Here is a 23,898-nt window from a genome sequence, read left to right on the forward strand (position 1 = left end):
TATCGGCCTCGTTCTATTCCAAATTTTAAAGCTTGGGTTCGCGTTAGGTTTCGTTTTCCTAAGGCGGGCAAGAAGGGAGCGGTGATGAAATCCGAACCCTTATCTTGTATTGGCCAGGCCTTGCCCTTTACTAGGAATTTAAAAACAGTCCAAATTCGTCCTCAACCAATGAATCACCTTAAGGAATACAGTAAACCCGCTGATAGGAGATTCGCGAGTGTTTCGATGGACTTACCTCCCGTACCAGACGGGGGATGAACCGTTGAAGTCGACTCGGGCCATGACTCCAATGTCATGTACGAATCCGAGGGGCCGAGACGATATAGTAATCGTCGTCCTTCCCTGCACACAGTTTATATAATTTTTTTTTTTTAATAATAATACCCTTCCGTAGGGTTAAAAAAAAAGTCCAATTGTCCAGAATAAAGTCCAAATAAAAAGTCCAAAAATTACAAAAATTATGAAAAATAAAGCCTATTTACAAATCCTAAAAAAAAATTATGTCTTTTTTTTTCTTTTCTTTTAGCTTTTAGCTTTAAGCTTTTTGTTCCCAAGTCCTTAGTATTCCACTTCGAACCTGTAAATCAAAGACACAAAAAGAAACGTAAAAAGGAACAAATAATAGTAAAAAAAAATAATAAAAACCTAAAAATTCTACCTAATCACAAATCCGCGTCGGCGGCGCCAAAATGATTAATGATTTTTCGCGGGTTGTAGTAATGAGGTTCAAACTCTCAGACTTGTGAAGATTAAATTTAAAGGTTTAATAAAATTATATACAAAATTAGTAACAATGGGTGCGAGAGGTAACCAAGACACTAGATTCCACTATTATGCAAAATTGAATGATAAATATTTCAAAACTCTATTCAATTCTTAAGTCCTCTTTTATCTTTAATTCACTATCAATCATACAGATTCTCAAACATTATTTGTAAACCTTAAGCAAAGATTATCAAGAGATTAAACCAAGCATAACCTATCAAACTGAATAACAAATAATTAAGACAATCATTCAAATAATTTAAAACTCTGCAAAAGCAGCGATTAGGTGAATTATATAATTAAATGAAATAGTTACCCATTTATGTTGTGTGAATACCTTCCTCCATTGCCTTGGTTACGAGGGAATTAGCCGCTCATCATGTTGGAAAACCTCTCAAAATATTTCATTAATGCTCAAAAATGGTTTACAAATGATGAGAATATGAGAAATACAATAAAACCGGGTTTGTAACAATTATATTTGTTACAAACCAGAGAACTACGACCCTCAGTGACAAAATAAGACTGCTGCAGCTGCGTCGCAAACTCTGTAGCAAATAAGTCTGCCTTATGTACGACCCACAGGTGTGAGTCGTTATTTCTGTAGAAAAACGACTGCTGGTGCTGGTCCGTTCTTCGTGTTCTTCATGTTCTTCAGCAGCAGCAGCAGAAACCGAGTTTGGGAAAACTCGAATTTCTTCTTCTCTGACTCTCCTCAGCCCCCCAGACTCTCGAAACTCTCTCTAGTAGACCCAAAGAGCCTATTTATACCCAACAACAGCTCCAAATCTCGCCAATAACTCCAATATAATTCTTCATTATGCGGGCAGTGAATAACAATATTTTCCGAATATTTTGTTACCAAACTTGGGATTTCTTGCGTAAACTTCCTCCCTCCACGCTACAAATTGATTCTTCACGACCCAAAGTGATGCTCGAGCCATTCCACATCATCAGAACACGTCCATAACTCTCCATGATGCGTGGTTATCATCCTCCAGTGCATGCTTGCCCTGTTTTGAACTCGAGAATCAAAACACGTATTCCACCCAAATTTTAGCAACTTTCCTTGTTTTTGCAAAACTCATGAATTCTCCATGACTTCACGGATTCATGAAAAATAATATTATAAAATAAGGAAAGATGTGCGGGACCGGACAACCTAGCCAGACGTCCATGCCCATGCTGTGGACGGTCCCACACCTTACAATCCTTAGCTTTTTATAAATATTATTCCCTAGTTTCATGAAACTCCTCCATTTCAACAAAACTCATGGATTCTCCATAACTTCACGGATTCATGAAAATTAATATTATAAAATAGGGAAAGGTGTGCGGGACTGCACAACATAGTCGGCCGGCCATGCCCAAGCCGTGGCCGGTCCCACACCTTGCAATCCCTAGTCTTTTATAATTATTATTTTCCTCGATCATGAAACTCCTGGGTTTGAGCAAAAATCATGATTTTGTCATAACTTTTCAAATTTTGCTCGAATCATGAAAAACCAAAAGCCAACATGGTCACACGACCGGCTAGCCTCCCACGACAATTTTATATATTAAAATACACTTATTTTAATATTTACAAAATATTGATGAATTGAGGATACATGCTCATTCCAACAAAAATCAAGAATTTCAGTCAAGATGAAACTCTTCTGAAAATTCACAATGTTGCTCAAACTCACAAAAGGAAATACTGAAAATCTCAGTATGGAGACACAGACACCACGGCAACGTGTGCATGCCTTCATAACCGACCAGGGTCATCCCTAGGGCTTGCACAAAGCCAGTCCCACATGTTTTCATAATCCTGATCTAATTTGCTCAATTGCTCGTATTGGGCCCAAACTTTCTTCAACCAACCTGGGGATTGCTCAAACGTCCAACAACTGGTCATGTACCCACCGAGAGCCGGTCCCATGCTCTCTTGGTCAGTCCTCACCTTTCATATCTAGGTTTTATCACCTAATGTCGAACCCAACAATATTTCAGTAAATGATGAAACCGACATTTAATCATCATTCTTTCACCAACTCTCGAACTGAGAACCCTGGGGCATGCTTATTCGAGAACTGGGAACCACATGGACGCCCATCATCCCATGTGGTCGGTCCCTATATCACTCATGACCTATTTTCAGTGACCCATCAACTATGATCTGAAATTAGGGTTTCAAATAAAATGTTCTACGAATCATCATTCTGAGCAAGATTCAAGAACTAATGAATTTATATTGATTCAGGAACCAACGTCTGAATTAATCATATAATATTTGTTAATCTACCAATATTTTAATATTTTATTGGGTCATGTCACCAATAAATATTTCGTCGAATTGAACATACTTGCTCAATTGCTCAAATATTGATCCATCTATCAATATTTAGTGAATTATTAGTAATTTGTTGAATTGAGCATACTTGCTCGATTGCATGATAAATTATCAACATTCAGTATTTTGTCGAATTGAGCAATACTTGCTCAGTTGCTCGTCAATTTCTCAATATTCAGTAATTCGTCGAATAGAGCGATACTTGCTCTCACTGGTCATTAATTCATCACTGAATCTACAATATTGACACCATTTCAGAGAATTACATGTTCGATCCATGGATTGCTGAGCATTCACCACTTATGCTCGATTCAACAAAACCTAGACTGACTGTCTAATCAGTCAACAACTGACTAATCAATACACGTCTGTCACTCAGACTCCACGATTCGTGAGACATCAATCACGTCAAATTAGGGGATAACAACTAGGGATTTGGTATGGCGTCCTACAACACGTGGATTCATTCACAACGATAAATGTGAGTAAGTCATGTCAACGGTTGGAGGAGTTAGGAAAGTAGTGGGTAAATGATCAACCCAGTCTCCGCACGACCTGGAACTGGTTGTACCACGATCTCCCACTTTACCACTCTTTCACTCAAGAAACCGTCACACTTTAAGGGGTCAAGGTGTTCATAACTTTGACAATATAAATAAGTCTCTGAATCCATGATTGAAGGAGAACATACAACGATTGATCACTAGCTATCAAATGTCTACGCAGAATTCCTCGAGAAAACTACTCTACAGAATTCATCAATCCGTCAGAACTTATTCGAACTCATCAGTTCACCATAAATTGAAAAAACCTTCAACACACCCACAATCCTTGATCATCATTGATCCCATACAATTCTCAGCTTCCCTCCTACAGATCAACCCATATCCTCTTTGCGACCGAATTGACTCTGGAACGGCCATTTACTTGGTTTAGGCCGGAGTCCTACAGATTGATCTCTAGAATCTAAGCACTCCCGTTTCGGTGCATCTGTGTGAGGATTAACATTTCGCCCGGTTGAGGAGTATCGACAGAACGCTCGTCTCTTCACTTCCCAAAAAAACGGCCACTCGTTTTTCCCCATCTACAGATTGGCGACCACAGTAGGAGATTAATCTCTCGGTTGCAATTTCACATTTTCACAAAATGGTTTATCTTAGGTCAGGTTCAGTTACAAATCCTGACACAAACAACGCTAGTACTAGCAACGACGGTGGTACTCCAAAAACTACTCATGCTTCCAACACCGGTGCTGTTGATACCACTTCTCCTCAAACCAACGTTAGCAACCATCCTCTTCTCAGCCGGTCTCCTAAGGAAATCAGAGAAAATCCGCCTACTATAGGTGATCTTATGAAGGTGCAAGAGACTCTTGCCAAAAATTAGATTGACATGGCTGCAACACAGAAAGAGCTATGCAATTATCTCAAAACTCTCACCGACAAGATGTCAGAGAAAACTCAATAGAAGGTAAAGGACAAAGAGACATCCTCGACTGCTGATCCTGAAGTCATTCCAATCCATGTAGTAGACGATGATGAAGTTCACAAGGATGTAGATAACCCATCAACAAAGGAACCTGCAGGATTCATCACTCGCGAGGACCTGGAACGCTTCATGGAGGATCGAGGAAAAGACAAGACACCATCTGTCCACCGTGATGAACCTCCATATCCTGCTTCTACTCAAAGAATTCTTCTCCCGAAGGGTTATACCTCTCCAACGTCAACGTTGTACAACGAAACAGAGAACGCTTGAGAACACGTCTTTCTATTCATGGAGGCACTAGGAGAGCATGAACACAACGGAATGATCCCAATCTACAGATCTTTACTGGAGAATTTGTGATTCCAGACTTTCTCAAAACTTCATAAAGCAGCCAAGCGATCAGCAACTACCGCGCATGCTTTACTGGAAAGAGAAAGACCTAGACTGAGAACCTCGTGGTACTCATCGTCTCTTTAACAGAAAATACAACCTACAAACTTCCATGAACATTGTGGTTGAAGGAAGCAAAATGAAAACCGAAGCACCACACTAAAATCATACTTCTTCAATCTCTCAGGATCCTTCGGAAGTGCAAAGAAAGGATAACCAATCCTGAAATGCACAAACCTCAACCCTGCATCAACAAATGAGTAAATGATCAGATAGATTCAAATTTCCCTCTTCTCATTGAAGAAGTGGTCGAGTTACTGGAAGTCTGGATTCAAGATGGTGCAACCCAATTGAAATTCATCAGGAGACAACCAACTGAAGAAGAAGTGAATATTCTCAGGTATTGTTGTCTTCATAAGTTCACCAATCATCCAACAGGTGACTGCAATATTTTCAAAGAGAAGGTTGATTCATAATAGATTCAACTGGGGACTGAAGGAGTACACAAGAATCCTTCCCAATCAGAACCTTTACACTCTCTGAACAACCAGTCAAAGAAATAGTTCAATCGATCGAGCATATCTATGAACTGCTCTATTTGTCTAAGGCATAAAGGAAATACATGTTCACAGCACCGAATCACATTGTTTCAGACTTCTGTCTATCCCAGAAATACTCCCTGAACCTTCATCCACAAACAAGGAGATGCACGACTGGGGACATCTTACCAGTCCATCTCAGAGGAAATGAATTCGAAAGAATGTTGATTGCACCGTCATCAACATCGTTCCACTGAAAACCTTCAGAGCAGCTGGCATCACTCGACAAGAAGCTACTTGTCATCCCATCATTAGAGCACTTGAAGAAATTTCGAGCTTTGACGAGGTTGAAGCAAGAACCTTCAAAAAGATGCATAGACATTCATCAAGAGGTTCCACACTCAGGCAAGTCTCATTCCTTCCATGTCTATGTCATTTATTTCCTCATATGTTATCCTAGCATGGGGACTCAATTCTGTTAGCAACTCTGCAATACGTCATGAATGGTAGCTTCACCGCATTAGTATTTCACCAAGTGGTTGAATATGGCACCTTCGAATCGAGCATCTCACCGAGATATTCACTACTGAGATATGACGGAAGCATGGAAAAGAACACTTTGGGCATTTCTCCATAGATTTGTAGGAATGTCCACGAGTATTAGAAATCTTTGATGTCTGCACAAGTGTTGAATCACGCTATCGCAGCGGAATTCCGAATCAACAAAAGATACATGGGCCGAGACGATCAAGCCTAATACATTCGACACTTCAGCGCTCAAGCATATAAGAAGCCTTCGAATTGTACTCCCAATCAAAGAGTACACCTTCGATAATAACGCCTCTATCTTCAGCGCAATATCTCGACGTGACACACTGGTTCAACACCGACACGATCAAAGTATATCTGAATTACAATCGATAAGCCTTCACTATCCCATGATAAGACTTCTGAAGTAGATGCAACATCATTCATCAATGGATGCTACAAACTCCTTCAACTCTGATAAGTGAATGAGGGATGCACTGGGGACTTGATTTTATTGGAAATATATTTCAATAAATGTTATCCACATAACAAGTCATTGCAACCTGATGTGATTCCATGAAACGTCGTCAAACATAACCTCTCTACATCTAAAGCCCCTGCACGACTGGGGAACTTCCTCTCTTCACCAATCATATCCAGAATGAAGACTGATGCTGCTATCTACCACGCAACAACATCGATTCCATGACGAAGCCACTTCACAGTAAAGTCATATCAGGAGAATTTGGGTTGAAATCCTAATACACCTTCATCTTAGGAATGCTCAACTCACCAATTAGTTCTTGCGTGCTCACTGGATGGAAGAGCAAAGACTATCATCTTCGGTCTCTGTATCAACTCCAATCATAGTATCGGCATCAGCATGTGGAGGAACTTTATTCATGGTCTCGGCATGAACAGGAATTTATGGAGAACTTCCAGTTGTAATCTCAACATCACTCTCGGGCGCAACATCCGGCTTCATCAACTATCCATTCTCTATGGATCATACTTCTTCAATCCCTAATGATTCATAGCAAGATGTGTAGACCTGAAAACATGGTAACGTGAACGTCTTCCCAAAGGTTACACGACAGACGGGCATAAACCAAAGTCTTCTACAAGATGTTTTCATCACTTCTACAAATGAGATATAACACACTTCAGGCCATGGGTTTACAAAACGTACCAATGGGTGGGGAATGGGATAATACTTTCTCAACAAAAGATGTTCTCCTATGTCTCTTCTATAACATACCAAAGGGGCGCATCAATCGGACATACGAGCTGAAAGATATATTCTTTACCGTCAAGTCTACGAAATCTGAAAATTTTTTACGGGATTACAAATTACAAATGTGCGTGTTTCGTTTGCTGACTTATACAACTCCAAATTGAGTGACTATTTTCTCATGTGATAACTCAGTCTCTTAGCTTCAAAAGTTGAGGTCAATCATCGAATTCCGACGTCGTATGAGGTCCCTACGTCTTCCAGAGCATACAACATGCAAGCAGCAATTCTCGGACGGGATTCATAACTTCCACATTCGATCGGTGTCCACCATCGCTAAATCCTTCATCAAGGTACCTCCAAATTCGACCACCTAGGTTTTTACATCAATTTTTCTACCCGGGTCCTCTATCTAGGTCTTGCCAGAAGAAGGGAAACGAAAGAGAGATTCAACAAAATACTGGGGACTGACGGTCCATTGATTATGACGATCAATTTCACAATCCAAGACTCGTGGTGCCGGGGTCTCCAGTGCTAATCAATCATAGTAAAAGGAATGCTACACCGGGACATGCTACCATGGTCATTACATCATCCCCTCTTGAGAGCAACCTCAGTTATGGTCCCGTGACCAGGGTTTCAAAAGTAATGTTTCTACGACTAACAGAAACAAGATGACATTGCAAGCACCATGCTCATGTATCAATCAAAGAGTCCTGATCTCGAATTCATCAATGCCATCTAAATCCTTCATCATTCTTTCAAGCGTTCAAAACACAAGCAAATGGTCTAAAGACACAAAAGGGACGTTTTGCAGCAAGTCCGTCTGAAGTAATTTTACACTTCCCTGTACAAAGCGACGGGATAGGAGCAATTTGTGAAGAATCTAGGTATGGGTCATATACCATTCTCTTCGTATGGATGTTCTCTACAACATATCCAAAATTCATAGCAATTGGAGAAACGAGCAAAGAGATGTGGCCAAATTATTGGACTACATGCCAGCTAAAACAAAACTGGAAGTCTCTTGGAAGTTTACTGTTTCGCCTTTTTCAGGCCCTAAACAGGCTCAAAACTCAAAAATCTTCTTCCAAAAATCTTGGAAATTTTCTGGGCTTGAAGATACATATGAAGATCGCGAAAATCCGACTTCGAACTAAGATTCTACGGTGTTTTTGCTAAAAGGCTGAAGTCTGAAATTTTCTAGTGACGTATTTCAACAAAATTACTCGTATACTCGCACGGATTCTCATTCATTCATTCGCAAATAAGCAATATTATACTTCTATGAAGAGAAAGAAGATTGGAGTCTTACTCGAGGATCTTCTAAAGTGCTCGGAAGATTAGTTTAGTCGACATCAACGTCAGAAGCATTATTATTTTCTTTCGATCCTGATACTTGAGAACTCTCTTGCTCATTACCACTTGATGTCGGATGGACGGTATGACCGTGTTGATTCTCCGCAACAATGTCCTCCTGGATACATCCATGATTATTACTCTTACTCAAGAAATATCATGATCGATTATGTGAAGAAATACTTACATCGATTTCTTAATCACTGGATTCGTGAGCCGCTTGCCCAGCAGCAGTAAATCGAAGATCGTCAATACTTGACGGAGCAAAATTATGTAACGAAGTAACAAACATTTGTTTCATGATCCTGGTTTCACGGATAAGAAGAAATCACGGGTAAGGAAGTTTTGACAGCTCACCAATGAAACTACTAGGGACTTTACAACGTTGAACAACATCCTCTAAGGTGATGGTGAACTCTCCCCATCTACATATGAAAGTGTGAGTTGGAATGTACCAGCGAGCCATCAGAGCCACTATACCTCGCGCATCATGATAAATAAACAGGTCTCCAGATGCCTGAATAGCTCTTGTCACCTGTGCACGGTCCAGCATACCTCGAATGTGGGGAAAACTCAGTATATGTCTTGTCCATCCAGAGAACTTTTCTAAGGGTCAACGAGAAAGCTTAAATTCTATGATCGAGGCAGAAAATTATCTCCGCTGAAGACAGAAATGAATAATTGCTAGAGGAGTCACCAGTTTCTTCTGAGTAACACCTCTGGAATTTATCAGAAGACGAAATGCTGGGGACTGGAGACGTTTTTCACGACGAATATGCTGAATCACGAAGAAATCAAAGCAAAATTAAGATGCTCGCAATCACAAAAATGGTAATCCTCAACTCGTACCTATTTTACGATTTCACTAGACTTTAATGATGACACGAAACTTCGAAAACTTGCTTACTCCTTCAAACCTGCGAAGACGAGCAAAGCTTACCATTATAGAGTCAACACTGACTTTTCACAAAACTATGAACAATTTACATAACTTCTTCATGGGAACTTCCCATGATTTTATGTCACAAATTCATAAATTATAGCATATAATTGTTTATCTCTAACAATTGCTCAAAATTGCTTTTTTGATTTTTTTATCAAAAAAAAAAAAAAAAACTTTACTTTTACCCAAACGAGCATTTTTCTATTTTTGAAGAAATTCCACATATTCCAAATAAAATTTCAAAGGTTCACAAACAAAATTTTTTATTATAAGACGGTCTATCCAAAAATCTCTTTAATGCCATGGGTTATTGTTTATTGCTTTAAACTATCGAATGAACGTGCATACATATTTCCAAAGCAACAAATTTTCATAAAATCTTCGCATGCATGCAACTATGGGTCCTTGGAATTTTCAACAACTCATCAAACATACAAAAAAAAAAGAATTTAGGTTTTCTTCCCTTTTATATGAATTTATTTCCAAAAACCTAATAAGATAAGGATTTCCTTTTTTGGCCCAGAACCGTAAATCCTAAACTGACCAAAACTAGACCTTCGGTCGCTCAAACCAGCAGTGCTTCATCTCTCTGTTCTCACGGGATGACGCTCTATCACATTACCAGGGTCTCCACCCGAACATTTGCTCGTATATGGCGTCATTGAAGTAAATTGGAGATTCTGAGAATGCCTTTGTAGACTGAGTTCAACCACTGATCTCTCGTCGACTGAAAATCACCATCTAGTGCTTACTGCGAAACATGATTGTCCCTCACTAAGCAGGGGAATTAATGTTGATGGTGGATTTTCAACAAAGGTCAAAATCGTAAAATCATGATACTGCATGTTTCTGACACGGCTTCAGGAATCCATGTGACGATTTGTGTTTTACGAAGTATGATGCATATGTCGTTCGAAAGGCCTCTATGGAGCGTTCGACACCGGGAATTTCATCATAGCCTCTATGTAGAATAATGTAATTGGGCGGTTCTCCGTAAGATTGAGAGCTTAATGCCTTCAGGATGTCGGTGACACTCACTGTTCCCTGACTACATAGAGGAATTCTCCTCTACATAGAAGAACGATTGTGCGGTTCTCCGTAAGATTGAGAGCAATAACGCCGGTGACACTCACTGTTCCCTGACTATGTAGAGTGTCCATGTATAGACTCAGGTGGTCCTCCATACATGATATTTTGAGAGGGCAAAACGTCTTCGGGAAATAAAATTGATTAGGGGATTTCAGTGCTATTCTGTCAGTTGAAGATTGGTGGTAGATCTCCTTCTATAAGAGAAATGTTGGATTTTAATGAATGTGTGGATCAATGCCAGTTAATTCAAGCTCCTAAAAATGGCCTTGAATTTTCTTGGTCAAACCGCCAACAAGGAAATAAAAGGATTTTATGTCATCTAGATAAAGCTTTTTTCAATTTGGAATGGTTACAAAATTTCAATATTGGGGTTATAAAGTTGGTCTCAGAGTTGTATCAGATCATTCACCTCTGTTTGGAGGTTGTGTCAATATTCTCAAGCCAAAGAACGCTTCTTTTAGATTTCAAAAAAAGTGGCTTGAACATCCAGAATTTATGAATTTGGTAGAATATAGTTGGTTTGCTCATGTGTCAGGTGATCCAGCATTTGTGTTTATGCAAAAACTTAAAAGATTCAAACAAATTCTGAAAGAGTGGAACTGGAGTGTGTTTAGAGACTTACAAGCAAAAATAAAGAGGCTGAGGAGAATGTAAAAGCTAAGATGATAAGGTCTGATAAAAATCCTCATGATATTGATGCATTAAATGATCTTGTTCAGCCTCAGAATGTGTATAACTCAAGAGAAACCCAGTACAATACAATGATGAGGTAAAAGTCAAGAATAAAGTGGGTAAAGGAAGGATCAGCTAATACTCAGTTCTTCCATACAAATGTGAATGTAAGACATTTAAAAAATTTAATTACTGAGTTGGAGGATGAAAAAGGAAATCGTGTGTCAGATCAAGATCCAATTGCAAATATTTTGGTCAACTTCTTTGAAAAAAATTTCAATATCAAGAAAACTTTTTGGATGAATCCTTGCTTAGTGAGATTCCAAAAGTTATCACAAAAGATGATCAGATGATGATTGAAGCCTTACCAGCTGCAGAAGAAATTCATAAAGCAATTCTTGATATAGATGAAGATAGTGCTCCTGGACCTGATGGTTTTTCAGGAATGTTTTACAGAAAATACTGGGATATTATTAAGAAAGATTTTGTTGATGCAATCCAATTTTGCTGGAGAAGAATATTTATCCCTAAGGGTCTTAATTCTATTTTTTTGGTTCTTCTACCAAAGGTGCAAGGAGCAAAAAAAGCCAACCAATTCAGACCAATTGGCTTTAGTAATGTGAGCTTTAAAGTATTTACTATGATAATTACTTCAAGAATGGGAAGTATGATATCAAAACTTATTTCTCCTCAGCAGGTGGCCTATGTTAAAGGAAGGAGCATTCATGAACAAATATTTATGTCTTCTGAACTTGTGAATGAAATGAAAATAAAAAGAAGGGGTGGAAATGTGGGACTAAAATTATATATTTTCCAAGCCTATGATTCAGTAAATTGGTAATTTTTGTTTCAAGTTCTTCGTCAATTTGGATTCTCTTCTACATTGTGTCAGTGGCTACAAATTCTATTTGAATATGCAAGGGTCTCTGTGTTGGTTAATGGTGGTCCAAGAGGTTTTTTCTCCATGGGCAGAGGTCTAAATCAAGGAAATCCTTTGTCTCCAATTTTTTTCATTCTAATGGAGGAGGTGCTGAGTAGGGGTATAACCAAGTTGGTGCAAGCAGAAAAAATGCAACCAATGGTATCCAGAAAAGGTATCCACCCAACTCACTTAATGTTTGCTGATGATTTCTTCATTTTCACGGCTCTAAAATAAGTCTAGATAGTTTTCTTAAGCTTCTACAACAATATCAAGATAGTTCAGGACAAATTATTAATAGAGTCAAAAGTAAATGCTTTGTTGATGGTTGTTCACAAGAAAGAAAGTTGCAGATTGCAAATTTTTTACACATGGATCTTACAAATTTTCCTGACAAGTACTTAGATGTTGTTCTTATGCCTGCTAGAGTTAAAACTGCTACTTTGTGGTCAGTTGTTGAAATGATGCAAACTACATTAGCAACATGGAAGGGGAAGTTACTATCATTTCATGACAGATTGGTCTTAATTAAATCAGTTCTCTCCAGCTTTCCTCTGTACTCAATGGCAGTTTATAGATGGCCTAAATCCATTATAAAAGTTTGTGAGAAAATTATGAAAAATTTCTTGTGGTCAGGTGACTATGAAGTAAGAAAATATGATATCTTATTCTGGCAGAAAGTGTGCACTCCCTTGAATGAATGAGGACTTGGTATAAGAAGGCTTGAAGTTGTGAATAAAGCATTATTAATGAAAATGATGTGGAGAATACATACTTGAAATGATGAAGGGTCCAAATTCTTTGCAGCAAAATATAAAGATAAAAATAATTAGTGGAGTAGCAAATGAAGATATTCTTCAGTTTGGAATGGACTTAAGTGGGCTTGGCAACAATTGAAGCATGACATAAGGTGGAGTATTGGTAATGGTGAACAAGTCTCTGTTTGGTTTTACATATGGATTGGTGAACAACCCTTAATTGAAATTATTGGCTACACTGATTATGTTAAAGATCACTTAAAGATGACAGTTCAAGATTTAATCTGCAATCAAACTTGGAATGTTCCAAATGATATAATGTATCACTTAACTTATCCCTTTCCAACTATTAGTGGAGGCTCTGATAGAATTGTGTGGAGTGGTGATATCAAAGGTAATTTTACTACTTCAGCTGCAGTCAACAAAATCAGACACGGAGAAACACTACTTCAATGGCCTGCAAAAATCCGGAAACATTTTCTCCATCCTGGAATAGCAAGCAATGAATGTAAAATCAAACAGAATGTTTATGTGAACGATATTAAAAAGGTCATGCAAGGATACTCAATGGCTTCAAGATGCAGCATTTGCAAAGAATCTCAAGATAGCATGGAACATCTTCTGTGGTTCTGCAAATTTAGCACCAACATCTGGCAATGGATAGGTAATGTGTTTAACTTCAAACAACCTAATTCTTTTGATGATGTTTTCAATCTTGCCAAGCATAAAAGTTCTATAGTTCAAGAAATATGGCTAACTACAGCTTGCACCACAATTAGAGAACTTTGGTTTCAAAAAAACAGGGCATTTTTTAGATAACATTCTACCTAATGAAAATCATTTCAAAAGTAGAATATTGAATTTGGTTTATGAAGGAAGCTACAGGATGAAGGGTACAAAGTGGAATCAAAATTATGATTCAAACATTCTGTCATTTTTCAATATAAGGAACAGAAGCACCAAATTCAATTCTATTATAGAATGTAGATGGAATGCTCCAGCTGAAGGATATATTATTTTATGCTGTAATGGTGTAGCTTTTGGTAACTCAGGCAATGCAGGGTTTGGAATTATTGTCAGAGATCATTTATGTCAAGTGCTGGGAGCTAATTCTTGTGGTGTTGGTATTGCTACTAAATACATTGCAGATGTGCTGGCTATAACTTGGTCTCTGGAATGGGCAGTGAGAATTTCATATAATAGAATCATCATCTGCTCATATTCTAAATCAGTGGTGGAAGATTTTACAAGAGAAAATCTTCCTTGGTTTATTCATGCAAGATGGGAGAAGGCCTGTTAACATATCACTGAAGTCAAGTACATTCATTGCTATAAAGAAATTAATTTTTCTGCAAATGCTATGGCTAAGGAAGGTGCATCTTTAAATTTTGGGGAGGTGATTCAATATGATGGAAAGCCTACTTCTTTAATTCAAATAGAGATGTCTGACGGAAATATTATAGATTTGGTTAGCTTCCTTGCTAGGTTGTTGCTTGTTTAGTTTCTGTCCTTTTGTTCAGGATTTGAGCACCAGTTCTCTCTTGTATTAAACTTTTGATTTTCTCATTAATAAAAATTGTGACTTAGCAAAAAAAAAACGTCTTCGGGATATTGGAAACACTCGCTGATTCACTGACTATACGCAAGAGATTAAATTCTACGTCATATTCACCACTGAATTCCTAGAATATAATATATCTTATCTTATTGCTCCTATTCTATGGTCAAACTCACGACTGGTTCTATGGAATGGTAATAGATAAATGTATTGCTCCGATTTCATGATCGAATCTACGGCTGATCTCATGAAATGGTAATAGATATTACTCCGATTTCATGGTCGAATCCACGGCTGATCTCATGAAATGGTAGTATCACCACTTATCTTATTGCTCCTATTCCATGGTTAAACTCACGACTGGTTCTATGGAATGGTAATAGATAAATGTATTACTTCGATTTCATGATCGAATCTACGGCTGATCTCATGAAATGGTAATAGATATTACTCCGATTTCATGGTCGAATCCACAGCTGATCTCATGAAATGGTAATATCACCACTTATATTATTACTCCTATTTCATGGTCAAACTCACGACTGGTTCTATGGAATGGTAATAGATAAATGTATTACTCCGATTTCATGATCGAATCTACAGCTGATCTCATGAAATGTTAATAGATATTAATCAGATTTCATGGTCGAATCCACGACCGATCTCATGAAATGGTAATATCACCACCTATCTTATTACTCCGATTTCATGGTGAAATCTACAATTCCATGAGATGGTAATAAAATTATCGTTTTATTATTCTGAATCCATGGTCAAATCCACAGCTGATTCTATGGACTGATAATAAATGACTACTCACTTTTATTGCTCAATTTCATGAATCATTCTCCACTGAATTTCATAAATTAGTAATAAATACTCAACAATCGGGCATCTGGACTACTACTGAGTAAGCCCCATAAAATGGTGCAAGTGTACTCGACAATGATACACAAATGAGCACCCAAATGCCCAAACGAGCATCCAAAAATATGGACAAATGAAGAATCCTACACAAAACAGGAGAAAAAACAACAAATATTAAAATAATAATAACGAGGCGCCCATGGGACCGGGCCCACCGGCCGGCCATGTGTCCCATGCCTCTTTTATTATTTTCCTTATTTTGGTTATTTTCATGAACTCATGAAAACTCCTTGATTTTAGCAACTTTCCTTATTTTTGCAAAACTCATGAATTCTCCATGACTTCATGAAAAATAATATTATAAAATAAGGAAAGATGTGCGGGACCGAGCAACCTAGCCGGCCGTCCATGCCCAAGCTGTGGCCGGTCCCACACCTTACAATCCTTGGTTTTTATAATTATTATTCCCTAGTTTCATGAAACTCCTCCTTTTCAACAAAACTCATGGATTCTCCATAACTTCACGGATTCATGAAAAATAATATTATAAAATAGGGAAAGGTGTGCGGGACTGGGCAACATAGCCAGCCGACCATGCCCAAGCCGTGGCCGGTCGCACACCTTGCAATCCCTAGTCTTTTATAATTATTATTTTCCTCAATTCATGAAACTCCTGGGTTTGAGCAAAAATCATGATTTTGTCATAACTTCTCAAATTTTGCTCGAAACATGAAAAACCAAAATCCAACATGGTCACACGACCGGCTAGCCTCCAACGGAAATTTTATATATTAAAATATAAATATTTTAATATTTAAAAAACATTGATGAATTAAGCATACATGCTCATTCCACCAAAAATCAAGAATTTCAGTCAAGATGAAACTCTTCTGAAAATTCACAACGTTGCTCAAACTTACACCAGGAAATACTGAAACTCTCAATATGGAGACACGGACACCACGGAAACGTGTGCATGCATTCATGACCGACCAGGGTCATCCCTCGGGCTTGAACAAAGTCGGTCCCACATGTTTTCATAATCCTGATCTAATTTGCTTAATTGCTCGTATTGAGCCCAAACTTTCTTCAACCAACCTGGGAATTGCTCAAACGGCCAACAATTGGTCATGTGCCCACCAAGAACCGGTCTCATGCTCTCTTGGTCGGTCCTCACCTTTCATATCTAGGTTTTATCACCTAATGCTGAACCCTACAATATTTCAGTAAATGATGAAACCGACATTAAATCATCATTCTTTCACCAACTCTCGAACTGAGAACCCTGGTGCATGATCATTCGAGCACTGGGCACCACATGGACGCCCATCATCCCATGTGGTCGGTCCCTATATCACTCATGACATATTTTCAGCGACCCATCAACTATGATCTGAAATTAGGCTTTCGAATAAAATGTTCTACGAATTATCATTCTGAGCAAGATTCAAGAACTAATGAATTTATATTGATTCAGCAACCAACGTCTGAATTAATCATATAATATTTGTTAATATACTAATATTTTAATATTTTATTGGGTCACGTCACCAATAAATATTTCGTTGAATCGAGCATACTTGCTCAATTGCACAAATATTGATCCAGCTATCAATATTTAGTGAATTATCAATAATTTTTCGAATTGAGCATACTGTCTCGATTGCACGATAAATTATCAACATTCAGTATTTTTTCGAATTGAGAAATACTTGCTCAGTTGCTCGTCAAATTCTCAATATTCAGTAATTCGTCGAATCGAGCGATACTTGCTCTCGCTGGTCAGTAATTCATCACTGAATCTACAATACTGACACCATTTGATAGAATTACATGTTCAATCCATGAATCGCTGAGCATTTACCACTTATGATCGATTCAACAAAATCTATACTCACTGTATAATTAGTCAACAACTGACTAATCAATACACGTCTGTCACTCAGACTCCACGATTCGTGAGACATCAATCACGTCAGGATAACAACTAGGGTTTTGGTCTAGCGGCCTACAACATGTGGATTCATCCGCAACGAGAAATGTGAGTAAGTCGTGTCAACGGTTGGAGGAGTTAGCAAAGTAGTGGGTAAATGATCAACCCAGTCTCCGCACGACCTGGAACTGTTTGTACCACGATCTCCCACTTTTCCACTCTACTTAAGAAACCGTCACAGTTACAGGGATCAAGGTGTTCACAACTCTGACAATATAAATAAGTCTCTGAATCCATGATTGAAGGAGAACAAACAACGATTGATCACTAGCTATCAACTGTCTACGTATAATTCCTCGAGAAAACTATTCTCAAGAATTCATCAATCCATCAGAACTTATTCGAACTCATCATTTCACCACAAATTGCAGAAACCTTCAACACACCCACAATCCTTGATCATCACTGATCCTACACAATTCTCAGCTTCCCTCCTACAGATCAACCCATCTCCTCTTTGCGACAGAATTGACTCTGGAACAACCATTGATTTGGTTTAGGCCGGAGTCCTACCTATTGATCTCTCGAGTCTAAGCACTCCCTTTGCAGTGCATCTGTGTGAGGATTGACATTTCGCCCGGTTGAGGAGTCTCGACAGCACGCTCGTCTCTTCACTTCCCAAAAAACCGGCGACTCATTTTTCCCCATCTACACCAGCCAATTATCGTGGTAACTCACAAAAAACTCATAAACCCGACTAATTTGCAAAATTAGGGTTTCACTCCCCGCGCAGTACGCTAGACCCCGTTGGTCGAAAAACTGTGCTTAGCCAAGCTAGGCGATTAAATCCGTCACAGCGCACTGGAAGTGTGGCCACGCCCTAGCTTGCGGACCCCACTTTCCATCGACCAATCAGGTCGCTTTAAATCAGCTACACTCACACAGAAGTGTAGCCGCGCCCATGCCTGGTCGACCCTCTTACATTAACCAATCAGGTTACTTTAAACTCTCCACAGTGTTGAAAAGAAGGAAATCGCGCCAGATGGCTGCAAAGCCAATTGGCTTCCCGAAAACGTACCAGCATGCCATGCATGCCAAACGCACATACCAGGAACACATGCCAGATGCACATGCCAAACGCGCCAAACATGGCCACTCACCCCATGCGACGTGCCATATAGGCTAATTAGGATTTCGACAAGCCAAACCCTAATTTAGGCAAGAATTTCCACACCAACGTGCCAAAATTTCAGTGTCTATGGCTACGCGCGTAACCGTGCTAATGGCATGCACGAGCCATGCCGGCCATGCCGCAATACCGCTAGCGCAAGCTAAAGGCGCCATTTCCAATTAAAGGTAGCCATGATCGACGACTACCTTTCCTCCTGAGATGCAAATCTCAGCCATCCAAGTTCGCCACCAAACTAACAGGCTTGCGGCAACTTTTGAGCAACCATGCCGCTAAACCCTAAACTTTGGCCACGACATCAAATCCCAGTTTGGCCACGGCGCCTATTTTTGGCCACAGTGCCAAACCATATCCTTGGCCACGGTTCCAAGCCCTAGCCTTGGAGACGCCGCCAAGCCTTAACTTTAGTCACAGAGTCAAATCTTAACCTTGGCCATGCTACAACACTACATACGTGGCCATGCCACTGACATGCTACTATGCCATAGCCACTGGCATGCCACAGCTACTAGCATGTCGCTATGCCACGGCCACTGGCATTCCACCATGCCACGGCCATTGGCATTCCACCATGCTACAGTTACTAGCATGGCACCATGCCACGACTACTAGCATGTCGCTATGCCACAGCTACTGGCATGCCACCACGCCACGGCTACTAGCATGTCGATATGCCACAGACACTGGCATATGCCACCATGCCACAGCTACTAGCATGCCTCCATGCCACGGCTACTAGCATGTTGCTATGCCACGGCCACTGGCATGCCACGGCTACTAGCATGTCGCTATGCCACGGCCACTGGAATTCCAGCATGCCACGGCTACTAGCATGTCGCTATACCACCGCCACTGGCATGCCACCATGCCACATCTACTAGCATGTCTCTATGCCACGGCCACTGGCATGCCACCATGCCACGGTTACTAGCATGTCGATGTGCCACGGCCACTGGCATGCCACCACGCCACAGCTACTAGCATGTCGCTATGCCACGACCCCTGGCATTCCAACATGCCACAGCTACTAGCATGCCTCTATGCCGCAGCTACGCCATTGGCATGCCACTATGCCATGGATCCACCAGGCGCTACTATGCCAATGGCGCCACTTTGCTATACAACAAGATGCGGCCATAATCAACGGATACCCTTCGTCATGAGATGTAATCTCAGCCATTCAAGTTCGATGCCAAGCTGACGGACCTGTGGCAAGTTTTAGGTGTCCGACCAAGGCAAGCCTAGTAGCATCATATGCTATTCTCCTGTGGCAAAGTATCTTGACTTTGACTTTCCACACATAGCAACCTGCTGCACGTTTTCCACGAAAACACTCGAGACATCAAACATGTCACAAACTGGGGGATGCTCATCAGGGTATTGGTCTGGCGGTTTACAACACGAGGCGTGCAATGCGTCCGTTACAAGGGAGTGTCATGAAGTAGGACAGTTAGTGGTGGTAAAAGTAACGGTGTAAAAAATTCATTTACTTCATCATGGAAGCGTAATGACTGACGGTTACACGAATTCACTTCCCTCAATATGGAAGCATAACGTCTGACGGTTACTCGTTACTCCATTCTTCCACCACTCGATCGTTTCCACTTCCTACGAGACCAGGGTACGTTTTCTTGCGACTTGTATAAATAGGTCTCACCTATTTCCACCACACAACAAGCTTTGGTCAGGAGAACAATACAACATCCAGAAATCATCTGATAGCTTTTCATTCAGCTAGCCAGTTCAACTTTATCCTACAAGTCACCGAACACCCACACTTCCGGAATCAACTATTCTGGTCTCAACACTTTCTTCTCTTCCCTCCCAAAGACCAACCCTTCTCCTTCACTTTGTGACTGAAGCAAGCCTGAAACGGCCATTTCTTGGTTTAGGCCAGGATTGTACAAATTGATCTCTCGAATCAAAAGTACTCCCGTGCAGTACATTATTTTGGGTTTAGATTTGTTTCTCATCCACACACCCAAATTTACCAAAACCAGCAGAAACATTTTTCACCCACAAACAATGAGCTTTTCATCTTTAGCTCTTTTCATTTGTGATATTTCATCACGTCCATGCTTTCCCCCGCATATGCTAAGACCAAGAAAGCATGTAATTAACACGAACTACTCTTAGATGATCAAGAGACATACCATGTATCAGCTTTCCAACATCTCTGAAAGGTTGATTCACCTTGGCATGAACATCTGCAGAAGTCTTCATCTTTGAATTGATATTTTTGGAGCGTTCCCCGGAAGAGCCAGAAGGGTGGTTATAACTGGAAGTAACCATTATCTGAGGAAAAAGACATGGAGCCATGGATATACCAGTAACAAACACGCAACAAAAATGGTAACACTCCAACTCTTAACTGTTTACAATTTCACTAACAGTAGTGAACTTAGAACAAAAGTTTTAAGAACTTGCCTGTTTCTTCAAACCTGCAAAGACGGGCAAAGTCCATTATTCAAAAATCATAAATTGATTTTCATAAAACTGTGAAAAACCCACATTAATTTTTACTGTGTTAACATCCACTGGTTTTTCAAAAATTGGACAGAAGTCCATTCTACAATTGTGAAAACTCACATACAAACATTATTTCACCATGTATAATTGTCTACTTTCAACAGTTGTTCAAAATCAAAACATTAATTTTACAAAAAATATATTTTAACGTGAAACTCATGTAAGTTTGAAAAAAATATGTATATGTATATTTTTTCTCCCTCGCGCGAGCATACGTCTTTGAAATAAGAGTATATTTTCAAAAATTTGTGAAAGCTCACATATCGAAAATAATTTTTTTCATGAAAGCTCATAGACAAAATTTTATTACTAACAGAGGCACGTCTATTCAAAAAATAAAAAAAACTTTTCTCTCGTACGAGCATCCACCTTTGAAACGAGAGTTTATTCCATTTTGTGAAATCTCACATATTTGAAAAATAAAATTTTGGTTTTTGTGAAAGTTCATAGACAAAATTTTTATCATTAGACGCTGGTCTACTTAAAAAAAAAATCTCTTATGCTAGGGATCATAGTTTGTTTCTTAAACTAACGAATGAACGAATGTCTGTTCCTAAAACAAGGATTTCCTTTTCTAGGCCCGGTCCCATAAACGGTAAACCGACCAGACCGCCCGAATCAGCAGTGCCTCATATCTCCGTGCTCACGGGATGACACTCTATCATATTTCCGGAGTCCTTATCCATGCATTTTCTTGTACATGACATCATTGAAGCAAATCGGGGATTCTGGAAATGCCTTTGTACGACTAAGTTCAACTACATATCCCGTTTACTGGAAAATCACCATCTAGTGCTTACTGCGGAACATGACTGTCCCTCATTAAGAAGGGGACTTAATGTTGATGGTGGATTTTCGACAATATCTAAAATCGTAAAATCATGATACTGCATGTTTCTGGCCCGACTTCAAGAATGTATGTGATAATTCATATTTTATGATCAGTGAACCATTTCACGATATCTGACTAAGCGAACTTCCTCTCAGAGCTATGATGAATATGTTTCTCGAAAGGCCTCTCAACTGAGATTTCGATGCTTCACACATTCATCATCACCTCTGCATATAATCAAAATGATTGGGCTGATTCTAGACATATTGCATGCTAGTATAGAGCCTAATGCCTTCAATACGTCACGCTGCTCGTTGTTCTCTGACTACGTAGAGAGACCGTGTATAGAATCTCTTAATGATTGGGCGGCTCCTAGACATAGTGTATGCTAGTATAGATCCTAACGCCTTCAGGACGTCACGTTATTCGTGTTTCACTGACTATACACCCCCTCAGAACGAGTATGATGCTTCAATAATCTCATATCTCAATTCTGCAAATAGCTTAATTCTAGCGTGTCATTCATCAACTGAATTCCTAGAAAATAATCTAATATATCTCATTACTCCGTTTCATGGATAATCCTTAGCTGGATTCCATGGATTAGTAATAGATACTCAACTCATTTTATTACTCCGTTTCATGAATTATTCTCGGCTGAATTTCATGAATTAGTAATAAATACTCAAATAATTCTTATTACTCTGTTTCATGAATCATTCTCAGCTGAATTTCATGAATTAGTAATAAATATTCATTGATCGGGCATCTGGGCCACCACCAATAAGCCCCGAGAAAATGGTGCGAGTGTACTTAGCAAATAATGCACGAACGAGCACCCGAGCGCACAATCGAGCATTCGAAAATGTGGACAAACGAGGAAACCGGTGAAAAATATGGAGGAAAATAATATCAGTAAAATAATAAAAGGGCGTCTAAGGGGACCGAGGCCACCGGTCATGCCGCCGTGGACGGTCTCGCACCTCTTTCCATTATTTTATATTATTTTGTTATTTTTTTCTCATCTCATGAAGACTCCTTCATTTGAATAAACTCCCTCGTTTGAGCAAAATTCTTAGTTTCTCCATATTTCCCTTCAAACGAGGAAAAAATAGTAAAAAATAGGGAAAGGTGTCACCGGACCCGGCCATGCCCTTGCCATGAACGGTCCCACATCTTACAATTCCTTATTTTCTCATATTATTATTTCCTTCATCTCATGAAACTCCATCGTTTGAGCGAAAACCCTAGTTTTTCAATATTTTCTCAAATATTGCTTTAACCATGAAAAAGCCGAAAAGTAAATGGCCACATGACCGACTAGGCTTCTCAGGTAAAAATAAAAATATTATTATTTTCATATTTTCAAAATATTGGTCGCACGAGCAAAGTTCTACTTGCTCATTTGAACGAATTCGAGAGTTTCAGTCAAGATCAAACTCTTCTGAAAATCCAAAATGTTGCTCAAACGTGCACCAGAAAATACTGAAACTCTCAGGACTGAGACACGGGCAGTATGATGACACGGCATGACACATGGACCGACCAAGGTCATCCCTTAGGCTTGCAAGGAGCCGTTCCCACACTCTTTCATAATTTTGACCTAATTAGCTCTCAACAGTTCATATTGGGTACGAACTCTCTCCAACCAACTTGGAATTTTCTCAATCAACCACTATCTGGTCCCACGACCACCAAGGGCCGGTCCCATGACCCCTTGTCTGGTCCTCATCTCTCCATAATTAGGTTTTATTACCTAACACTCGGACGAGCACTATTTTAATAAATGATTAAACCAGCATTTGATCATCCTTTCACCAACTGGTCAACAAAGGACTTTGGTGCATGCTCACTTGAGCACTTGTGAGCTACATGTTCGGCCATCATCCCATGTATCTGGTCCCTCCTTCACTCAGTGATTTATTTTCAGTAAATCATCAATTGATTAGTAATTGATCAAAATTAGGGCTTCGA

The sequence above is a fragment of the Papaver somniferum genome, chromosome 6 (assembly GCF_003573695.1).
Source record: "Papaver somniferum cultivar HN1 chromosome 6, ASM357369v1, whole genome shotgun sequence".
NCBI lineage: Eukaryota > Viridiplantae > Streptophyta > Magnoliopsida > Ranunculales > Papaveraceae > Papaver > Papaver somniferum.